This window comes from Procambarus clarkii, chromosome 49, assembly GCF_040958095.1.
Source record: "Procambarus clarkii isolate CNS0578487 chromosome 49, FALCON_Pclarkii_2.0, whole genome shotgun sequence".
NCBI classification, from domain to species: Eukaryota; Metazoa; Arthropoda; class Malacostraca; order Decapoda; family Cambaridae; genus Procambarus; species Procambarus clarkii.
The window spans coordinates 17,741,396-17,757,892 of record NC_091198.1 but is presented as its reverse complement, the minus strand read 5'-3'; the positions used below and the strand labels follow the sequence as shown (position 1 = coordinate 17,757,892).

The 16,497-nt window shown below is 45.7% G+C and overlaps 1 protein-coding gene across 5 annotated transcripts in view; it reads left to right on the top strand.

Moving 5' to 3' along the window:
- The window catches only part of LOC123763146 (collagen alpha-1(I) chain), a 118,927-nt gene that overhangs the window by 58,738 nt on the left and 43,692 nt on the right, over nucleotides 1-16,497 (top strand). For all 5 annotated transcript variants that reach the window (XM_045750105.2, XM_045750107.2, XM_045750104.2 and 2 more), the window contains one exon: nucleotides 4,384-4,434. The gene's annotated coding sequence lies outside the window, so the exon portion shown is untranslated. The remainder of the gene's footprint in view (nucleotides 1-4,383; nucleotides 4,435-16,497) is intronic.

Genomic DNA, 16,497 nt, shown 5'->3' with positions numbered 1-16,497 from the left:
GTCCGCGGTTGTTCAACATCCTTCCACCCACTATAAGAAATATTGCCGGGACAACCGTGGACATCTTCAAGAGAAAACTAGATATGCAGGCGATGAGTCACAATAACGTGGCTGAAGAATGTTGACCAGACCACACACACTAGAAGGTGAAGGGACGACGTCGTTTCGGTCCGTCCTGGACCATTCTCAAGTCGATTGTGAAATCGACTTGAAACTAGATAGTTTTCTCCAAGGAATTTTTTTTATTGTTGTCGCCGGAGACGCCTGGTTTATTGTGAACCCCATACTTGTCCTGTGAGCGGTAGCGTAAAAAGCATTAGAGGGCACAAAAGGTCTTTTATCTGACCTCATCTTAGATTATTACATAAACAATTTCAACTATCCTTCACATCTTATAGTTACACGTCGGCTAGTCACAGAGAAAGTTCTATTTCAAGAGCTATATATTTACAGTAAGTCATTATACATTAATGGTAGGTCTTATCGCTAATACATAGTAGTTTGACAAATGGGGATATTCCAGAGTCATAGGGGAGCTTCTCTTTATTATTAGTCCTCACAATACACTACTTGTTTCTTAATCTCATATGTCATTTATCTACTGGAAGCGAAATATGGATACAGTGCAAGGATTTCAGGTATTTTATCCATGGTAATAAGATAGGTTGCCATATCATATAGCGTGAGCTTAGATTTATCTCTAAATGGCTCAATTTTACCACAATCCAAGATATAGTGTTCGAGTGTGTGTCCCTGTCTTTGTCCACACACTTTACACTTTACTTCATCTAGATCCCTATACAAGCCGAACTGCCAGAGATACTTGTAGCCAAGTCTTATACGAGCTGTGACAACATCTGTTAGTCTACTTACTTTGTTACTTGCCCCATACACATGTTTTACTTCACACATTTCATTGTGATGAACAATGGACCTGCTAGTTCCAGTTTGCACTGTTCTACTTTCTTCAAATCCATTCAGGAGTTCTCGTCTAATGACACTTTTAAGGGACCTATTTGATAGCTCAAGATTCCATTCAATACTGTCTTTATTTACTGCAGCCTTAGCAAGGGCGTCAACTTTGTCATGTTCCTGCATGCCAATGTGAGAAGGAATCCACAACATTTTTATATTTACTCTCTTGCTAAGTATTCTTATATATCTACGTCTAGCTTCCAAGACAAGCACGTTATTACTTGATTGCAAACTGTTTATTGCTCGTAGTGAGGAAAGGGAGTCGGAAATAATTAAGCTGTCTACTTCAGTGTTGTCAATAATTTCGAGTGCTACCAGTATCGCTACCAACTCGGCTTGCATTGTGGATGCCCAGTTACTAATTCTTATATTCCTTTGAATTGTGCTGCCATCGGGCTGATGAGCAATAACAGCACTTCCTGCAGCTGTATTGAGTGATCCGTCAGTGTATATGGCCTGTGCAATGTTGTTTTCAGCTTGTATATTGTGAATGTGTTCTATGGTGCTTAATTTAGCAGCAAGCTGAGCATGAGGGTTGCTTGTGATTAGTTTCTTGGTGGGGTATGCAGGGGTCAGGATGTCAAAAGGTACTATCTGCCAGGGTGGAAGGAAGTGCTGTACTCTCATTTGTATATACATCGTGCAGTCCCATTATTTTAATATGAGTGGCTGTTCTTTGAATCCATTTAGACTCACTGGTTCCATTTAGAGTGACGGACCAACCAGGCTGTGGTGGGTATGTGGGCCTGCGGGCCGCTCCAAGCAACAGCCTGGTGGACCAAACTCTCCAGGTCGAGCCTGGCCTCTGGCCGGGCTTGGGGAGTAGAAGAACTCCCAGAACCCCATCAAGCAGGTATCATAGACGCCTCAGGAAATAAACTATAGGAGGAGTATATCTTGTATCGGGCCCCTGCGAAAGACAGATGGAACTTTCACAGATGACAACAAAGAAATGAGCGAAATTCTGAGGAATCAGTACGACTTTTGTTTTCAGAAAGCCATTAAACACATTAAAGATTGATAACCCAAATGAATTTTTCATGGATGTGATACCAACATCAAACCATATATCAGACGTCACCCTATCCACACTGGATTTTGAAGAAGCCATAGACAGTATGCCTATGCACTCTGCACCAGGCCCGGATTCCTGGAACTCCATATTCATCAAGAACTGAAAAAACCACTGTCGCAGGCCCTTCACATTCCTTAAGAGGCAAAGCCTAGATACTGGCGTTATCCCTGACATACTAAAAGCAGCAGAGATAGCACCACTCCATAGAGGAGGAAATAAGGCAGAGGCAAAAAAATACAGAACGATAGCACTAACATCCTTGACAACCGCCCGATCCAATATGCGAATGTAGGCAGAATATTGGGACTCATGATCAATACAACAGGGATAAAAATTCACGTAAGGGACCGCTAAACAAAGCCAAAGCAGCCTTAGGAAAACTGAGGTGATTCCGAAGCCTCGGTACAATCATACAGATACACCTATGAAATGTTGACCAGACCACACACTAGAAGGTGAAGGAACGACGACGTTTCGGTCCGTCCTGGACCATTCTCAAGTCGACTTGAGAATGGTCCAGGACGGACCGAAACGTCGTCGTCCCTTCACCTTCTAGTGTGTGGTCTGGTCAACATTCCTCAGCCAGGTTATTGTGACTCCTCGCCTGTACCTATAAAAGGCTCTAGTCTGGCCGCATCTAGAATATCCCCCAGTACCACTACACACCTTAAAAAAAACTAACACTAACATGTAAAAACTAGAAGCAGTGCAAAATAAGGTACTAAAGAGAGCAGCAAAGCACCGTCCACCATATGATCAGACCTGGTTGATACCTGCTTGATGGGGTTCTGGGAGTTCTTGTACGCCACAAGCCCGGCCCGAGACTAGGCTTGACTTGTGAGAGTTTGGTCCAACAGGCTGTTGCTCGGAGTGGCCCGTAGGACCCCATTCCCACACAGCCCGGTTGGTTGGACACGTTTTTTAGAAAACACTCTAGTTTTCTCTTGAAGATGTCCACGGTTGTTCCTGCAATATTTTTTATAGTTGCTGTATACATATACAGCGAAGTATACAATCTACAATCTCAATATACAATATACAATCTACAATCTCAATATACAATCTAGGAACTCCGTGGACTCCTGAACATACAGCCGCTAAAACATCAGACTACAGCACCAAGCCATCAGGGTGTGGAACACCATCGAAATGTTAGAGGACCCAATGTTAGAAAGATTACTCCAAGATGAGACGCCCCGCTCCCACAGCTGGTGTCCCAAGAAGAGACGCCCTGCTCCCACAGCTGGTGGCCCAAGATGAGACGCCCTGCTCCCACAGCTGGTGGTTCAAGATGAGACGCCCCACTCCCACAGCTGGTGGCCCAAGATGAGACGCCCCGCTCCCACAGCTGGTGACCCAAGATGAGACGCCCCGCTCCCACAGCTGGTGTCCCAAGAAGAGACGCCCTGCTCCCACAGCTGGTGGCCCAAGATGAGACGCCCTGCTCCCACAGCTGGTGGTCCAAGATGAGACGCCCTGCTCCCACAGCTGGTGGTCCAAGATGAGACGCCCTGCTCCCACAGCTGGTGGTCCAAGATGAGACGCCCTGCTCCCACAGCTGGTGGTCCAAGATGAGACGCCCTGCTCCCACAGCTGGTGGTCCAAGATGAGACGCCCTGCTCCCACAGCTGGTGGTCCAAAATGAGACGCCCTGCTCCCACAGCTGGTGGTCCAAGATGAGACGCCCCACTCCCGCAGCTGGTGGTCCAAGATGAGACGCCCCGCTCCCACAGCTGGTGGTCCAAGATGAGACGCCCTGCTCCCACAGCTGGTGGTCCAAGATGAGACGCCCTGCTCCCACAGCTGGTGGCCCAATAGCCTCGATTTACTAGATGAAAACCTCGCCCCACAGTACATAATTCCCAGATGAAATACTGACCAGAAATCCCTCCCCCAATAATAGGTAAAAATTGTGTACTGTATATGTAAACTGAATATATAAATCCATAAATAATAGCCCTGAACAGAACAACATGTGTGGAAGCATCGGAGTGTGTATATATGAATGCTACACAGTATTCATCTATAGACATCCATATGCGGTGAAACACGTGTGAAGAACCTCTCACACACTGACAGCTCCCTGACAAGAGGGAGCCAGCTTAGCTTAGGTGCCAACACCCACACATGGTGTCAGCAAGGCGGACAGCCCGCCTGCTTTCATACCTCTCACTGTATGTCCCACTTCTGTACTTCCCTTCACCTGTGCCTCTCCTTCCTCTTTACTCAGGCAGGGAGGGGAGTACTGTGCCTCAAGAATGTGAATGATCGTTTATGAAAGTTTCAATGTGTGTATAAAAGGCCGTTAATAGTTTTGTTTTTGTTGCTTTCAGGTACGAAGATGGCTGTGTAAGCCTGAGGCCGCCGCCCCTGCCACGGAGAAGGTAAGGTTGTCACCACACTTTTATACCGCCTACTACACTATTATATGTGCGCTGACATGGACCATATTGGGAGCGTGGCAACCAACAATGTTGACGTACGTTGTACTTACCTAGGTCACAGAGTTGGGCTTTGGCTCTGGTCCCGCCTCCTCCCACCAGTCAATCAACTGGTGTACAGATTCCTGAGCCTACTGGGCTCCTATCATATCTACAGTTGAAACTGTGTATGGAGTCAGCCTCCACCACATCACTTCCTAGTGCATTCCATCTGTTAACTACTCTGACATTGAAAAAGTTCTTTCTAATGTGTCTGTGGCTCATCCGGGTACTCAGTTTCCACCTGTGTCCCCTTGTTTGTGCATGCTAAAGAGTTTGTCTTTGTCCACCCTGTCAGTTTCCCTGAGAATTTTGTAGGTGGTTATCATGTCTCCCCTTATTCCTCTGTCTTTCAGGGACGTGAGTTTCAGCTCTCATTGCCTTTCCTCGTAGCTCATACCTCTCGGTTCCGGGACTAGTCTGGTGGCATACCACTGAATCTTCTCTAACTTTGTCTTGTGTTTATCTAGGAGGGGTGGAACTGCATATTCCAGGATTGGTCTGACATATGTGGTATACAGGGTCCTGAACGATTCCTTTCACAAGTTTCTGAAGGCAGGGTTTATGTTGGCCAGTCTAGCATATGTCACTGATAATATCCTTTTGATGTGGACCTCTGGGGACAGGTTCGGTGTGATATCAACCCCCAGATCTTTTTCTCTATTTGACTCTTGCAGGTTCTTATCTCCCAAATGTTACCTTGTGTTCAGCCTTCTGCTTTCTTTGCTTAATTTCATTACTTTGCACTTTCCAGAGTTGAACTTTAGTAGCTATTTTCTAGACCATTCCTCCAGTTTGTCCAGGTCGTCCTGTAGTCTCTGTTTATCTTCACCTGTCTTGATTCTTCTCATAATTTTTGCATCATCAGCAAACATTGAGAGGAATGAGTCTATATCCTCCGGAAGCTCGTTTACATCTATCAGAAACGGGATGGGTCCAAGTACAGAGCCCTGTGGGACTCAGCTTGTGACATCTCGCCACTCTGATGTCTTCCCCCCTCACCGTTACTCGCTGTTTCCTTTTGCTTAGATACTCCCTTATCCACTGGAGCACCTTACCTTTCACTGCTGCCTGTTGCTCCAACTTTTGTAGCAGCCTTTTATGGGATACTGTGTTAAAGGCTTACTGACAGTCCAAGAAAATGCAGTCTGCCAACCCTTTTTTTTCTTACCTAATTATTGTTGCTTGGTCATAGAATTCTAGTAAACCTGTGAGGCACGATTTACCATCTCTGAACCCATGCTGGTGGTGTGTTACAAAGCTGTTTCCCTCCAGATGCTCTACGAGCCTTTTCCTCACGATCTTCTCCATCACCTTGCATGGTATACAAGTTAGGGAAACAGGCCTGTAGTTCAGTGCCTCTTGCCTGTCACCCTTTTTGTATATTGGGACTACATTAGCTGTCTTCCAGCTTTCCGGTTGGTCTCCTGTTTCCAGTGACCTGTTATACAGTTGGGAGTTGTTGGGGCGTTAGGGGGGGGGGGGGACACACTTGCCGAGCTCCACGAAAAACAATATATATCTAGAGTTATTTCAGTGATACAGCACGGGAGACATCTCCCGTCACGCAGGGTGCAGTCGCACCTCCACAGATCTCCAGTATCATCTATTGATACTGGTGATGGCTCAAAAGGGCCACCACTTACGGGCTATTCATGCCCGTGAATTTTGGGTGGCTTAATCTTCATCAATCAGTGACATAGGAACTAAACAGTCTGATATCTCATAAAGTGCGTCTCAACATATTAAACAATAGACCATAGTGAGTCTTCAAGTCACTTGTGTTATCCCGTCTTGAGTACTGCTCAGTACTCACTTCCCCCTTCAGAGCAGGAGAGATTGCTGAAATAGAGGGAATACAGAGAACATATACGGCACGCATAGACGCGATAAAGCACCTAAATTATTGTGATCGTCTCAAAGCTCTCCAAATGTACTCACTAGAAAGAAGACGAGAGAGATATCAAATAATATACTTCTGGAAGATACAGGAGGGCCAGGTCCCAAATCTACACAGTAAAATAACAACGTACTGGAGTGAACGATATGGAAGAAAATGTAGAATAGAACCAGTGAAGAGCAGGGGTGCCATAGGCACAATCAGGGAACACTGTATAAACATCAGAGGTCCGCGGTTGTTCAACGTCCTCCCAGCAAGCATAAGAAATATTGCTGGAACAACCGTGGACATCTTCAAGAGAAAACTGGACTGTTTTCTAAAAAAAAAAAAAAAAGTGCTGGACCAACCGGGGAGTGGTGGGTATGTGGGGCCTGCGGGCCGCTCCAAGCAACAGCCTAGTGGACCAAACTCTCACAAGTCAAGCCTGGCTTCGGGCCGGGCTTGGGGAGTAGAAGAACTCCCAGAACCCCATCAACCAGGTATCAGGCAGGTCAGTGTGGGGGTGGTGAGAGGGAGGGAGACGTTCAAAAGTAGTGCACAGGAAATCAGTGTCACAGAATTTAATGGAAAGGAAACATCATGCATAAACGCTGAGCTTAATACATGGATTAACACCATAGAAAAATGCATGAATTATCACATCCCCTCCAAGATGAGCTGCAAGATCTATGCAAAACAAGAGTACACCAAACAATGGGATGACCTAATAAGCAAAATTCAAGTCGACTACAGAAACCCGGGAAAGTTCTGGAAAAAAGTAAAGACTGATGAGAAACTCTTCTGAGAAAACACCCTACATCATAGACGCCTCAGGAAATAAAATCTGAGGTGAGAGAACAAAAGCAGGAATTCAGGAAGTTCTGGGAAAAAATATTCAGGATAAACCCGGAAGAAAATATAAACTTTTGCCCAATTAATGAAAGGGAAATTACAACTCAAGTCGATAAGAGAGCTGCAGCACTACTCCCGACGCGAACAATAGACCTTAACAACATACGCGATGACTGCCACCTTATGAAACACATAACCATTGCGGAGGTCCATAAAACAATTATGGGTTTCAAGAACAAGGCGCCGGGCAACAGCAAGATAAATAAGATGGTATTATCCAACCTACCAGTGATTGCACTCCATCAATACACACGTATAATAAATCCAGCTCTTGCATCTGGACTATTCCCCACATACTTCAAGAATGCCACAATCAGATTAATCCCCAAGCCAGGTAAACCCCCAACCCAAACTGAAAATTACAGGCCAATTTCCCTCCTTGAAGTACCAGACAAAATATTCGAAAAAATTATCAATCAGAGACTTGTGAAGTACATGGAAGAGGAAGAGAAGTATAACACCAGGTAACATGGGTTTAGAAACAGCAGACGGGCCCATACAGCTATAGCCCTGATCTACCAGCATATAGCCAACGCAGTGTCGAAAAAAGATCAATGCTTAGAGACGTTTCGAAAGCCTTCGACAAAATTTGGCACACAGGCCTAAAATATAAGATATCTGAACTAGGACTTCCTGAGAGATTTACTGCTACTCTCTACAGCTTTATAGACAACAGAACTGCTAGGCTTAATATCGGCAGCTACTTGGGTGACGTAATAGAACTGAAAAGTTGAGTACCACAAGGAAGCTGCCTCTCCCCCACTCTATTCAACATATACAGCTGACCTACCCCAACCCCAACATGGAGAATACATCACGTACTCTGACGATGTCGGCCAAATAATATGCCAACCGGGAGCATCAAAGCCGCTACTAGCCGACAAGACCAAGGCAGCAATTGAACTCATAAACAACTTTGAGAAGCAATGGAAAATTAGCACCAACAAACAAAAGTTTCAGATAATACACATTGCGAAAAGAAACCCGGACCCCATCATCCTTGACAACCATCCGATCCAATATGCGGAGGTAGGCAGAATACTGGGACTCATGATCAATAGAACAGGGATACAAATTCATGTAAGGGACCGACTAAACAAAGCGAAAGCAGCCTTAGGAAAATTGAGGAGATTCCGAAGCCTCAGTACTAACATTCAGATCCACCTATATAAGGTTCTAGTTGGGCCGCATCTAGAGTATCCCCCAGTACCACTACACACCATAAAGAAAACAAACATGCAGAAACTGCAAGCAGTACAAAATAAAGTGCTAAGGAGAGCAGCAAAACACCGTCCACCATATGATCAGACAATCCAGGAGCTCCACGAACTCCTGAACATACAGCCACTAAACATCAGACTGCAGCACCAAGCCATCAGGGTGTGGAACACCATCGAAATACTAGAGGACCCAATGTTAGAAAGATTGCTCCAAGATGAGACGCCCCGCTCCCACAGCTGGTGGCCCAAGATGAGACGCCCCGCTCCCACAGCTGGTGGCCCAAGATGAGACGCCCCGCTCCCACAGCTGGTGGCCCAAGATGAGACGCCCCGCTCCCACAGCTGGTGGCCCAAGATGAGACGCCCCGCTCCCACAGCTGGTGGCCCAAGAGCCGCGATTTACTAGAAGCAAACCCAGCCCCACAGTACATAATTCCCAGATGAAATACTGACCAGAAATCCTTCCCACAATAAATGGAAAAATTTAGTACATGTGTGTATGTGTATAGTTGTGTGTATGCATATGTATACGGGTATATATATGTATAGGTGTATGTATGAATAACTCAATAAATAATAATAATAAAGAGCCTTAAACAGAACAACATGTGTGGAAGCATCGGAGTGTGTATATATGAATGCTACACAATATTCATCTATAGACATCCATATGCGGTGAAACACATGTGAAGAACCTCTCACACACTCACAGCTCCCTGACAAGAGGGAGCCAGCTTAGCTTAGCTGCCAACACCCACACATGGTGTCAGCAAGGCGGACAGCCCGCCTGCTTTCATACCTCTCACTCTATTTCCCACTTCTATACTCCCCTTCACCTATGCCTCTCCTTTCTCTTTACTCTCCCCCCCCCCCAAAAAAAAAATGAGAGGGAGGTAGGAAGGTGAGTGTTGGGGTGGTGGGAGGGAGGGAGGGAGGGAGGGAGGGTAGAGTACAGGGCGGCAACACTGCAGACCGTGGGAACGGGTCCACTTACCCAGGCAGTGAGCCACCGCACCTATGTACTCAACACGGCCCCTCCCATCCTCTCCTCAACTCATCCGTGTCTGAGTGGACGAGAGGATGGGTGATTCCAGTGAGTGACATTACTCTCCTTGAGGTGTTCTCGGGGGCCTAGCGTTCCCGCGGCCCGGTCGTCGACCAGGTCTCCTCGTTGCTGGACTTGTCCACCAGGCTGTTGGACGCGGCTGCCCGCAGCCTGACGTATGACTCACAGCCTGGTTAATCAGTTCCTTCGGAGGTGCTTGTCAAGTTCTCTCTTGAACACTGTGAGGGGTCTCAGTATAGTCACAACACAGGCACTCAGTATAGTGTGGAGGAAGAGCTTGGACACTGGGAGATACCAGATGTGCTTAAAGCAGCAGACATAGCCCCTCTACACAAGAGAGGGAGCAAAGCATTGGCAAAGAATTATAGACCAGTTGCACTAACGTCCCACATAATAAACGTATTTGAGAGAGTGATCAGGAGTCGGGTCATGGAGACCAATGACCTTCACAACCCAGGCCAACATGGATTTAGAGCGGGAAGGTCATGCCTCTCACAGCTACTTGACCACTACGACAGTCACTGAGGCTTTAGAAGAAAAACAGAATGCTGATGTGGTATACACGGACTTTGCAAAGGTATTCCATAAATGTGACCATGGAGTGATGGCACACAAAATGAGGTCAATGGGAATAAATAACTGGTCAAGTAGGACGGTGGATACTCGGTTTTCTGTCGAACAAAACACAAAGAGTAACAGTCTGGTTGATACTTGATTGATGGTGTTCTGGGAGTTCTGCTCCCCAAGCCCGGCCCGAGACCAGACGTGACTTGTGAGAGTTTGGTCCACCAGGCTGTTGCTTGGAGCGGCCCGCAGGCCCACATACCAACATACCCATAGCCCGGTTGGTCCGGCACTTCTTGGAGGAAACAATCTAGTTTCCTCTTGGAGTTGTCCACAGTTGTTCCGGCAATATTTTTTATGCTTGCTGGGAGGACGTTTCTAGCTAGGTAACTAGATCGAGATCCACGTGGATATACACGAATATCCACATGTATATTATTTGATATCTCTCGGGCCCAGCGCACGGCGCGGGGAGTAGAACTCCTCCCAGAACCCCATCAAGCAGGTATCGTCTCCTTTCTAGTGAGTACATTTGGTGAGCTTTGAGACGATCCCAATAATTTAGGTGCTTTATCTCGTCTATGTATGTCGTATATGTTCTCTGTATTCCTCTATTTCAGCAATTTCTCCTGCTCTGAAGGGGGAAGTGAGCACTGAGCAGTACTCAAGATGGGGCAAAACACGTGATTTGAAGAGTACACTTTGTGATGGGATCCCTGGATTTAAAAGTTCTCTTAATCCATCCGATCATTTTTCTGGCTGGCGCAATATTTGCTTGGTTATGCTTTCTAAACGTTAGATCGCCAGACATCATTATTCCCAAGCCCTTGACATTTTGCTTTCCTGTGGGCAAACCTGAGTACCTGGAATTTATCACTGTTAAACGTGTTATTTTCTGTTGCTCAGTCGAAAACTTTATTAATATCAGCTTGAAGTTAATTTTCAGCCGAGGTAATTTTCATGCTGATTTTTGTGTCATCTGCAAAGGATGATACGAAGCCGTGACTTGTATTTTTGTCTCTCTGATATGAGAATATGGAATAAGTCAACCATATAAAATAGTAATTTATGCGGGATATCCAAACCCCTGTAAATATAACTGATATCAACACGAGCGTACTAGACTTTGAAAGATTAATTGAAAACATGCCCATGCACTCGGCTCCGGGTCCAGATTCATGGAATTCAATATTAATAAAGAAATGCAAAGTGCCAGTAGCACAGGCACTCAGTATAGTGTGGAGGAAGAGCCTGGACACAGGGGAGATACCAGATGCGCTTAAAGTAGCAGACATAGCCCCTCTACACAAGGGAGGGAGCAAAGCATTGGCAAAGAATTATAGACCAGTTGCACTAACATCGCACATAATAAAAGTATTTGAAAGTGATTGCGAGTCAGGTCACCAATTTCATGGAGACCAATGACCTTCACAACCCAGGCCAACATGGATTTCGAGCGGGAAGATCGTGCCTCTCACAGCTACTTGACCACTACGACAGTCACTGAGGCTTTAGAAGAAAAAAGATAATGCTGATGTGGTACACACGGACTTTGCAAAGGCTTTCGATAAATGTGACCATGGCGTGATAGCACACAAAATAAGGTCAATGGGAATAACCGGTAAAGTAGGACGCTGGATACTCAATTTTCTGTCAAACAGGACTCGGCGAGTAACGGTCAATCATATAAAATAGTCCAAGCGCAGTTAAAAGCTCTGTACTTCAACGTACAGTCCTTGCACCACTTCTGTTCCTTATTCTCATATCAGACATAGACAAAAATACAAGTCACAGACAGCTTCGTGTCATCCTTTGCAGATGACACCAAAATCAGCATGAAAATTACCTCGGCTGAAAATTAACTTCAAGCAAATATTAATAAAGTTTTCGACTGGGCAACAGAAAATAACATGTTTAACAGTGATAAATTCCAGGTACTCAGGTACGGTAAAAATGAGGACCTTAAACATAATACAGAGTACAAAACACAATCAAATGTACCCATAGTAGGAAAACAGCATGTAAAGGATTTGGGAATAATGATGTCTGACGACCTAACGTTTAGAGAGCATAACCAAGCAAATATTGCGTCAGCCAGAAAAATGATAGGATGGATTACGAGAACTTTTAAATCCAGGGATCCCATCACAATGGTTGTACTCTTCAAGTCCCTTGTGTTGTCCCGTCTTGAGTACTGCTCAGTACTCACTTCCCCCTTCAGAGCTGGCGAGATTGCTGAAATAGAGGGAATACAGAGAACATATACGGCACGCATAGACGCGATAAAGCACCTAAATTATTGGGATCGTCTCAAAGCTCTCCAAATGTACTCCCTAGAAAGACGACGAGAGAGATATCATATAATATACACCTGGAAGATACTGGAGGGCCAGGTCCCAAATCTACACAGTAAAATAACAACGTACTGGAGTGAACGATATGGAAGAAAATGCAGAATAGAACCAGTGAAGAGCAGAGGTGCCATAGGCACATAGAACACTGTATAAACATCAGAGGTCCGCGGTTGTTCAACCCACCTCTTGGGTGGCTTAATCTTTTATCAATCAATCAATCAATAATCAGATCAATACACGGGAGACATCTCCCGTACTGAAGGGTGCAGTCGCACCTCCCCAGATCTGATACCAGTGTAAGCTTTTTTGATACTGGAAGGGGCTATGGAAATGGCACTTACGGGCTATTCATGCCCGTGCCACATTTTAGGTGGCTTAATCTTCATCAATAGGTTGTTCAACGTCCTCCCAGCAAGCATCAGAAATATTGCCGGAACAACCGTGGACATCAAGAGACTGTTTTCTAAAAAAAAGTTCCAGACCATCCGAGATGTGGGCCTGCGGGCCGTTCCAAGCCTGGTGGACCAAACTCTCACAAGTCAAGCCTGACCTCGGGCCTGGCTTGGGGAGTAGAAGAACTCCCAGAACCCCATCAAGCAGGTACAAGAGCAAGGTTGGGTGTTTGAGCTGCTGTTGTGGTTCTTGTGGCAACGTGTAGTGAGCGTGGAGCTCCCATCATGGGCCCCGTGTGGCCAGTGATCACACCCATATTTACCCTCCACTGCCAGTCACCACCGTCACCTGGAATGCTATAATCTAGCTACAGTATGGCCAGAGTAACTTGACTCCATTCATCAGGCTCTGGTGACTTATAATGTTGGGCTGTCTCACTCCCTGACAATATTCAACATCTTGTACAGCAAGAGTGTATACGGATGTTAAAAACTGGGCTGTTTTTATATTAAAGCTGCTAATATTTTAACTGGTAATTTATAGTTGAGTTGTGTAGTGTTGATGTGCAAGGAACAATAATATTGACTGTTCAGACACATTATATTGCATGATCATCTCTCAGGGTGGCCTTCATAACAGCCCTCTGCAGGAATACCTAAGTGTTGTAAACAGAAGTAGTGTAGTAAACTGGTGTGCTCTTGTGACCTACCTTGAGTTTATTTTGAGATGGTTTCGGGGCTTAGCATCCCCTTTGCTGGACTGGTCAACCAGGCTGTTGGACGCGGCTGTTCGCAGTCTGACGTATGAATCATAGCCTGGTTGAACAGGTATCTTTTGGATGTGTGTGTCAAGTTCTCTCTTGAACACTGTGAGGGGTCGGCCAGTTATGTTTGTGGAAGGCCAGTTTATGTGTAGTGGAAGCGTGTTGAACAGTCTCGGGCCAATCTACATCTACGTTCCAATCTACATCTCTTTCTCTCTTTTCTAAGGGGTACGGGGGTGTTTGCGGTTTGAGCATATTTCTAGAGCTACTGAGTTAATTTTTTCAGGCTTTTCAGGCTTTTTCAGGCAGGTTCAGGTTTACATTTTCTAGCTGTTCTTGCCAGCTTATTTCTGTGAGGTCTTCGTTTATTTGCTCCCAGTTAATCCGTTTATTAAAACTGAATTTGCTTAATTCTCCTCCCCTGGGGCTCGGGACTGATTGTGCAGGTCTACCCCGCATGCTTGTCAGAACCTCAATTAGGTTGTCATCTGAGTAACAGGTATTTGTAATCATTATGTTCATCATCATCATTATTAGTGAAAATGAGGTCCAACATGTTCTCTTTTCTGGTTGGTTCTATTATTTGCTGGTTTAAGGCAAATCTCGTACATCGGTAGCAAGTCATTTGCATATACCTGTTACACACAGAAATCACAATAACGTGATGCATCAAATGAACAAATCATCACGGCCCTTGTTGATTTGTTCATATGCCTGTTCATTTAGGCTACTTCCTGGTATTCCTTTTGATATAACTGGAAGCCTCCATTTCAGGTGCCGTTGGTTGAGGTCCCCAAGTAGGATGATGATCGGGGCTGGATTTGTGAGGTTTTCCAAGCAGTGTTCTATTTCATTAATTGGTCTTTAAACTGCTGAGGATTTGCCTCCGGTGTCTTATATACAAGGACAATAACTACATTTAGGAGCTCTATTTTGATTATCAACACTTCCACCATATTGTTTGTGGTGTTTAGCAGCTCAATGCAGATGAGCGTGTCATTGATGTAGAGGCTGACCCCACCCTGTAGCCGGTGTTTCCTGTCACATCTGAAATGATTGTACTATGAGATCCATATTTCACCATCATGGTAGTCCTTGGTGTGTTTCCGCTAGGGCTGCAAACCCTTTTTTTTATACCCTAGATGTTGGCAAATATAAATGATGTTATCGTGTTAGTGGAAGTGCTGGATGCTTTACTTGGTGTTAATATCTGAGGCTCTGGTAGGGAGGCTACTGTGTTTGCGTCCTCTCCAGCATTTGACCGAGATGGTGGTAGAGTCTGGACATTTTTAGTCATTTTTAATCATTCTTCTCATCTTTCTTTTGCTAAAAAAATCATCCTGGTCGATAGAGTTGTGGCTGTTGTCATAGTGGAGGTCTGTCTGTTTTATTCACCTGGTACCTCATATATGAAAAGCTGGACATTCCGTATTGAAGTATTCTTTCCTGTCTAAACAGTTCTTGCAAATTTCCGGGTGAAAGAATTCACCGCTTATGGCACCTTTACCCATACCATTTTTGGCACATATATATGATTATATATATAATAATTATATAACACTTGGTGATAGTTCTGTTTAGTGTTGTTTACCCCCCCCCCCTTTTTCCTTTAGTGATTATTACTGGTAGTTCTTAATAAGTTACCAAAGACTCGCGGTGGGTGGTAAGAAGAGGCACTTAGGCCCCATATACGGTTTAATAAGTAAAGAACCTGGTTACTGGCTAGTGAGGCCGTAACTGGAAGGAAATGCAGGATAGAGCCAGTGAAGAGTAGAGGTGCCATCTTGAGGTTATCTTGAGATGATTTCGGGGCTTTTAGTGTCCCCGCGGCCCGGTCCTCGACCAGGCCTCCACCCCCAGGAAGCAGCCCGTGACAGCTGACTAACACCCAAGTACCTATTTTACTGCTAGGTAACAGGGGCATAGGGTGAAAGAAACTCTGCCCATTGTTTCTCGCCGGCGCCCGGGATCGAACCCGGGACCACAGGATCACAAGTGCAGTGTGCTGTCCGCTCGGCCGACTGGCTTCCTAACCAGCCATAGTTACAATCAGAGAACCTTGTATAAACATGAGAGGTCCACGGTTGTTCAATATACCAGCAAATATAGAAATATTGCCGGAACAGTGGAAATCTTCAAGACAAAATGTTTAAGATCCTGCGTGAAAGTGACACCTGCAGTGTTATGCCTTTACAAGATTTTTGCAAGACGTGCCCGATTAACCGGGTTGTAGTGGGTATGTGGGCCGCTCCAGCCTGTTGGAACAAGCTATCAAGCCTGGACCTGGGCCGGAGTAGAACAACTCCCAGACCTCAGCCAGGTACAAAGTAATGCACTGAGTCGTCTTGTGGGCGGGCAGACGGACAGTGTGTACTCCCCTAGTTGTGCTTGCGGGGAGCTCTGATCTTTCGGCCCGCCTCTCAACTGTCAATCAATCAACTTCCTCTACCCCCAGGAAGCAGCCCGTAGCAGCTGTCTAACTCCCAGGTACTTATTTACTGCTAGGTAACAGGGGCACCAGGGTGAACGAAACTGCCCATTTGTTTTCTGTCAATCACCGGGGATAGAACCCGGTCCCTAGGATTGCGAGTCCCAAGTGCTGTCCACTCAGCCACAGGCTGCCTGTAATCTAGCCTAGTTGGTGGGAGTATTACTGAGAATGTGTGCTTGAGTGGTAGTTTTGTGGGTGGCGGGTGTGTGTGTGTGGGTGGAGGGGCGGCGGCGGCATGAGAGTGGTTGTAAGCGGGTAAAATGGTGAGTGTTGGCGGTGGCTGGCCACACGGACCACTCTGGCCGCTGCTGTGCTGGTCTGGAGG